This window comes from Rhipicephalus microplus, chromosome 2 (genome assembly GCF_043290135.1).
Source record: "Rhipicephalus microplus isolate Deutch F79 chromosome 2, USDA_Rmic, whole genome shotgun sequence".
Classification (NCBI taxonomy): Eukaryota; Metazoa; Arthropoda; class Arachnida; order Ixodida; family Ixodidae; genus Rhipicephalus; species Rhipicephalus microplus.
Window position 1 is genome coordinate 161,809,006 of NC_134701.1, and position 7,733 is coordinate 161,816,738.

Sequence of the window (7,733 nt, forward strand, 5' to 3'; positions counted from 1 at the left end):
GTGGTGCAAACATGATAATCACGAGATGTGTGTCATGTCACTTGACTACATGACACACTAATGATGCGCTCACGGCCGTTTCGCTAGCTTCATATACGCCAAATCTGGTATTACGGGACGGGTATGGTTGATGAAGGTATGTGAGTGGTGCAAACATGATAATCACGAGATGCGTGTCATGTAACAGCTTAACTACATGCTACGCTCATGATGCGCTCGCGGCCGTTTCGCTAGCTTCACATGTGCCAAATTCGGTATTACGTCACATGAACGGATGGCATATGTAAATGACACGTTCAAACATAATAATCATGACATGTGCATCAGTGAATAACATGACTACATGCCACACTCAAATCGCCAATACACTTCGACGAGACCCGGCGCGTGTGCGTGTCGGCATTCGTTTCGTCGAGTCACGCCGGCAATGCCACGCTAGGCGCCTATCTCCCTGGCACATGCTCGCTGGCGCGCGCCGCGCTGCGTTGCTTGAACGCATGCGCGTTTGAGCCCGCCCGGCATACCTCCGTCACGAAGCTAGGCAGACGGGATTGATTGATTTATTTAAGGGGTTTAACGTCCCAAATCCACCATATGATTATGAGAGACGCCGTAGTGGAGGGCTCCGAGCTAGGCAGATGCGGGCTGTGCTCTAATTCTTAGACAGCGTGTAGCCATTTACGCAGACAGCTTAGAAGACAGCACCTAGCCCAAGCTGTCCGAGAAATTGAACACGCTTAGACGGCTTCAACGCGATGAGGCGCCACCTCGTGTCAAGACGAGAAAGCTAAAATGAACAAATGTGTTGTATTTTCTGGCTTGTTTCGTGTTGAAATCTGAAAAAAATTAATGTCACTCCCACTTAGCGTCTGGAGAAGCATTTGCTTGTGTGCAGACCACCATTTCGCCGAGATTAGATCTATCCGAGTGATTCACTGAGCCGCCATCTTGTTTAGACAGGAAAGTAGCTTGTATCGTATTTGTCTACGATGCGGTCTTCTCGGAGCTGTCTATTTTGCCAGCTATGTGAGAATTGGAATGGCACTTACGGCAGCCGCCGTCCATTTAGCTGTCTATCTAGCCGTCTACTGGGAGTATTGGCATAGATTTTCCTAAAGTTAACTAGAGGCGACTCTGGCGCTGCGATCGTTAAGCGACCATGGGATTGATGGGCACACACATTTGACTAGTCTTCGTACTTACGGGTGGTGAATCGTACTTGCGGCTTCGTTTATTGCTGTTTACGGGTTGGCTTTGAAGGAAAAAACGAACCCTTTTGAACTTTGTGACCTGATTCAAAATGGTAAGCCTAAAAAGATAAGGTTGCGAAGCGCAAACGCTTAACATTTGCTAATTTTGTCACGTCACGGTAAACTTTGCAAGTAGCAGGTGGATAGTCGTCCTCCCATGTTGATAAAATTATTCACGTTTAATGCGTAACTGTAATCGATCACCTGCATTGGCAACACAGTGTACATGGAAATTGTTGCTTCGACGAGAAAGATGTGCCAAAAGTTTTCTTTCTTTCATCGCATCGTCTTTTTTTTTTTGTCTTCGGATTGTGGACCTTTTCCTCATACTGTAAGTAGTGTCGGCGTGCTGAGGTTCACTAAAGATGATTTTTACTTGCCTGACGACGGGGACAGAATTTTTATTTTTCATAACTAATACAAATTCAGCAAGTCGACGCAAGCACAGCAACACAATGAGATCATCTGAACACATGTAAGCGCTGTCGACATTTTTTTTTTCTTAACACAAGGATAAGAGCACTGTACACTAAATTAAAGTAACATGCACTGGTGGCCTAGACTCAAGTTTCCACTGCGCTCAATTGTCTCACGAGCCAACTATTTGTGTCAAACTTCAAAATACTTGAAACGCGCAGCAAGCAGTCGCCCCAGCAGCGCCTCGAGTAATCCAACTAAGATGGCAGCAGCGCCGCTGTCGGAGACCAGCGCATGCGCAGATCATCTGGTGAGATCGGTCTGTTATACGACATAAGTGTGAGGCACGCCGTCTAGATTAATTTTGACCATCTGGATTTGATTTGGTTGATATGCGGGGTTTAACGTCCCAAAACAACCATATGATTATGGGAGACGTCGTAATGAAGGGCTCCGGAAATTCCGACCACCTGGGCTTTTTTAACTTGCACCCAAATCTGAGCACACAGGCCTACAACATTTCCGCCTACATTGGAAATGCAGCCGCTTCAGCCGGGATTCGATCCCGCAACCTGCGGGTCAGCAGCTGAGTACCTTAGCCACTAGACCACCACAGTGGGCATCTGGATTTTTAAAGTGAACTAAAATATAAGCACACCAGTGTTTCTATAAATTTTGGGCAACGTTCAAATATCGCTCACTGACATTCATGTTCTTTAAGGGACAATTTTTGTACTGAAGAGCCAGACATCATTTGACAAGAATATTTCGTTCTAATTGATTGATTGATTTGTGGGGTTTAACGTCCCAAAACCACCATATGATTATGAGAGACGCCGTAGTGGATAGCTCCGGAAATTTTGACCACCTGGGGTTCTTTAACGTGCACCCAAATCTGAGTACACGGGCCTACAACATTTCCGCCTCCATCGGAAATGCAGCCGCTACAGCCGGCATTCGATCCCACGACCTGCGGGTCAGCAGCCGAGTACCTTAGCCACTAGACCACCGTGGCGGGGCAGTACTTCGTTCTAGTCATAAAGTTTCATGAAATTAAGTAGAGGGGACTCTGTCGCTGCGATCGTTCAGCGACCAGGGGAATCATGGGTAGTACACACATTTGCTTATACTTCGTACTTGAGGGCGGCGAATCGTGCTTGTGGCCTCATTTATCGCCATGTTTCAGTATTGTTTTGAAAGAAAAATTGAACCCTTTTGAGCTTTGTGACCCGATTGGGAAACGTAAGTCTAAGGACATCAGGTGGTGAAGCGCAACCGCTGTACGATTGCTGATTTTTGTTTCGTTGAAAAACAGCTCCAATTCCCACGAACACACATGGAGCAAAAAGCAGGCCAGAAGTACGAAGATTAGACAAATGTGTGTACTCTCCATCATTCCCATGCTCGCTGAAGCACCGTGCGTTGCAGCTAGACAATAGCGCCAGAGTTCATTCTAGTGCATATCAGGAAACATTATGGTTGTAGTGGGACCAGGACCTTACAATAATGGGTTATCTCAATCACAATCAACCTTTTTCAAAATTCAGCGCCACCTATCGAACTAAACCGAAAACATGCTTTTTCCGCCATGTATTGTTTACCCACGGTGGTGCGCGCTGCTGATACTAGTACGCGATTATCGCTGCCTCTGTGGGTTGTGGTTCACAGTCGGTGCGACGCCACAGAGGACGCCCAGCGGCCACTTCAGAGAGCGGTGCCACTGCGGCCCTTGCGGGACCTCTTCGGGCGGCGGACGGGCTGTTATGGCTGGCAGAGCAAAGACATGGCCGCCAAGGGACGCTCATTGGCATACCATCCAAACGCGATACACGTCCTGCTGGAACGCAAGCAGTGTCCGTGTGCGCTGCAGGGAACGCTCATCGGCATCGCTGAGACGCACAGCCCGCTAGTTCGCTCACGGAGGAAGGAAAGGTAGGAGAGGGCATGCCCAGCCGGCGCGCGGCGTGAAAAGTGTGGAGGAAGTGACATCATGGCGGCCATTTTCACTGGACAAAATGGTGGCGTTGCTATGATTACGTGTTGCGCATTGGAGTTGGTCTAGCAGTTGAGTGACCGCAGCGGGCGGTGGCACGTGTGCCTCCCCAGATCTCGTGCTGAGCCATGGCGGACAATATCCGTGCTCTGTGCCACGTTATTGTTTATGCACTGACTCTCCGTTGTCAGTGCATCTAGCGCGTGTTCTCTTGTACTAGCTTCGTTGTCGGTGAGCTGTTACTCGCTGTTAATATTGGGACGAAATGATTTCGCCGAAGACGTCGCGCTGGCTCAGAGTGTTCCATTAGTTTCAGATCGTCACGACGCGCACGCTGCGCTGCTCACGTACTTTCCGAGCCAGATACAGAGTCGTGCCTTGCACTTTACATTCGGCTGTAAACAAGAGAGGAGAATTTTCCCAGTCAAAACGGCCGACTTCCGGCTTTATCGCGGCTTCACAGCGAGTGACGTCAGGGCCTCTCCTACCTTTCCTTCCTCCGTGAGCTCGCATGAGTCAACAAAATAATGGCGGAAGGGCCTTGTTGCCAGACTGAATTTTCTAAAGGACCTATTGAAGCTTGTTGCATAAATAATAAGCAAGATCACCACATTGGTGACACATAACAACAATGTAGAACTTAATTTCTCACTGAGTCGCTAAACGCTGCATTCACACAGTATTTAATACTATTCATGTTTGGGACGACGCCAAGTGCACTTTATGATGTGCTTAATCGACAAAGCGGCATGTATATACACCGATATGATCCTGGCGAACAGAGGGTATGACGACGATACTGAGCAGTCTCGGCAAGTGCCCGGAGTGATCGCATTGCGTGGCACGTACAAGCGAGGAAGGCCAAATGTGTCTGTATGCCACGCTATAGGCTAACCTACAAGCAGTCAAGCTTGCGCTAACAGAGCGGGACAAACCGCATTTGAGGATGAGCAAGACGCGCGCGCGCTTTCATGCCTTATGTGGCTAGAAAACGATGCATGGAGGAATCCACGCTATAGCGTTTCAGCCAGTGGTCATCAGACGGCGATATTGCTCTATCTCGGGGCGAATATTGACAGAAAAATCGCACCTCTAAAAGATGGCTGGCTACCACAATCATTACGGTGAGGTTGCAGTTGACTATCTCTAGGCTCATTTTTCGACCTTGTTTGAATGCTCGCGCATGGCCTCGATATAAAGGGACCGAAAACTGGCCGGAACGTGCTGTTAGGTCGTAGTAGAAATAAAAAGAGCATTAAAAAATATGGTGACCTATATCAGCGTTATTTTCATACTGCGGCTAGGATTTACAATTTAAAATCATGCTTAAAATTACCAAAAACCGTTTTGTGGCGCCACCTAGGGGAAGAGCTTTGAAGCTGGAATAAGGAATGTGGAGTCGATGACTTTGCTGAACGTGGTCGTGTAGCCTGACGCTGTCGTGCGTGCCAATCCTTATGCATATTTGAAGCATTCAGCCACGCTCAACTCTTCGCTGCTTACGAAGTAAAATGAGCAGCACAGTGAAAAGTGGTGCTGCCGGCGCGGCCGCCCGTGGACCAAGTCGAGCCGGGGCGCATGCGCGTGGAGTGCACGCATGCGCTGTAAGCTACCACGCTCGCACGCGAACCACCCCCGTGCTCATTGTTGGCAGCATGTAAGCACCCGACTTCACAATCGCTGCAGACAGAAAAACTCTGATTACAGATGTTTCGCGGTGTTTTTCAATTTACATTCCGGGATCCCACTCAGTGCAGAATGATTTCCTTCGCGCTGAAAAAAAGGACAACATAAAAAATATTCGTTGGTCACTTTAGCAACAAAATAGCACCCGCAAAACGTATGGCCCCGTGTTTTTATATTCAAAAGTGTTGTAGTAACACAAAGGCGAGGTCACTATAGACATATGCCAAAAGTCTTCTATATCAAAAGAATGGGCGATGCATGCTTGGGTTCGACATTATTGTCACTACGAGGAAAAAAAGAGTGTTCTAAGAATTAATGCTTGCGTTATTGATTAGATTATCATAATACTCTTGCGCACGTTTTCCTTGTCTTTCCTTCTTCATCAAGAAATTTTTGGATATCCCTTTAGAATAAATTTTCTAGTAGCGAGTTGGTGCTAATCCTCTGTGTTTGTTCCCACTGAACGTCCACTTTTTGAGTGCTTCTTCATGAATGCGGAATGCGGAAAGCAATAAATCACAGGCCTGTGTCCCGTACTTTTTTGTTGAGGAGTGGGGGGGGGGGAGGTGCGCCCAGACAACATCACCTAGAACTATTTCTAGGACAAGGTCTTGGTGGCATTCACCCAAACATGGTGCTCACTTTTATCTCATTAGTGAGCGCAGAAAAGACCACGTGCAGTTGTTCAGTCCCCACATTCCTCCGTGCTCAACCGCATTCTTCTGTTCGCCAGCCACGCTTAGGGTGAACACAAAGAAACACGAGGGGCACCAGCATTATTTTAGCCCCGTGTACATGGACGCGACGGGGGCGGGCTGAGCTGAGTGGTGGGTTCAGCTTACCTCGACGCGCCCGAGTTTATATGAACTCGCACAGACGAGTTGAGGTGAGCGGTGATCGCAGCGATGCTTTGCGTCGAGGCGAGCCGAAAGCCCGTCTTCCGGTACCGGTTTCCGCTCCTCCAAGCCTGCGCTCTCGCCGCTGTGGGCTGCAATTGTTTACGCAGTTGTCGCTCCGCCACCGCGATGGCTGTCTTGGTATTTTTTATCAGTTTGTACCAGCTGTACTTTATGGTTGTGTTGGTGTCTTGGCTAACACTACACAACGCGATGGCAGCAGTGGTTTTGTTGCGGCACAGCGCTCGCCGCAGGCGTATCCGCAGCCTGACGCACCGCCCCCTGTTCACCCCTGGCTGGTCTCTCCAGGAATTCGCCGTGATTCATGGTTTATAACGCCTTTCATTTGTGTATCTGATGCTGTGGAAAATCCTTTGAAGCCCTACACGCGAGTCATTTTTTGCAATAGTTGTGGCTTGTCGCTAATACGAATTAAGCGGCGCCCTGAACCTCGTTGAAAATTTTAAATTGAAAACAATAAGCAGTTTTTAAATGAAAATGACTAAAGACCCTCATCAATTGTTGGAACGAAGTGTACAGTTCCACCACAATTAAGTGCACCGTGTTCCTCTTGCCTCATACGCTCACCCTGTTTGGCTAATCTGATTTCTGTGGCTTTTGGACTGGACAGTGAGATCCTTACACGATAAATTTTTAATCTGAGGGCTTGTAATTTCAATTGGAATGCAATATACATTTTTGAGTCAAATTTCTATTTGCTATTTTTTTATATTTACTTGCAGGATTGGAGCAAATCACTCAGTTTTTTCTCGTTGACTAAAGCTAGCAACGTCGTTATTTCATCATCTGTCCACATGGTACGTGGAGCCCGCGAGGATGTCATCGTGCCTAGCGTGCGCGTACCGGCCGACAGAGAAAGAGCAACGTCGGAGTGATGGGGACAGGGGAAGTGGAGACTGCGACGGGCGGGAGAGGTCACGAGCCGTGAACTCGGCGCGACCGGTTATACATGCCCTTTCTGAGCACGGTTAGTTCGGTGAACCTACCCCCTTCTGTGTCCGGGTCGACGGGACTCGCCTAGACGACTCTCCGCCCCGACGCGTCCGCTTATACATGGGGAGGGCGAGTCCAGAAAACCTGTTTATTTCGACTCAACGCGCCCTCGTCGGGTCATTGTAAACGGGCCTTTTGACGGCACAGATTCTTGCTCCGCGCGCTCCAGTGAGTGTGCACGTGGTGTCTCAACAAGCTGGTACCCGGAAATAGCAGCCGTGGTGACGTCCGGAGACGCATTAAGCATACGCAGAATAATATAAACAATGACAAAGAAAATAGCAACTAGAAAACATATATTTGAAACCATCAGTGTTTATGACACACGCTCCCAACTTTTTAATCTAGTATCGCTATCCTTAGGGGATTGATAAGGGACCGCGACATGCGCCTAAAAAGGTTGCAAATATTCGTTCCCCTCAATGCATGATTGAGCTATTTCTGTCTGCTTCTTGCTGTCTTTGGTAATCGACTTTC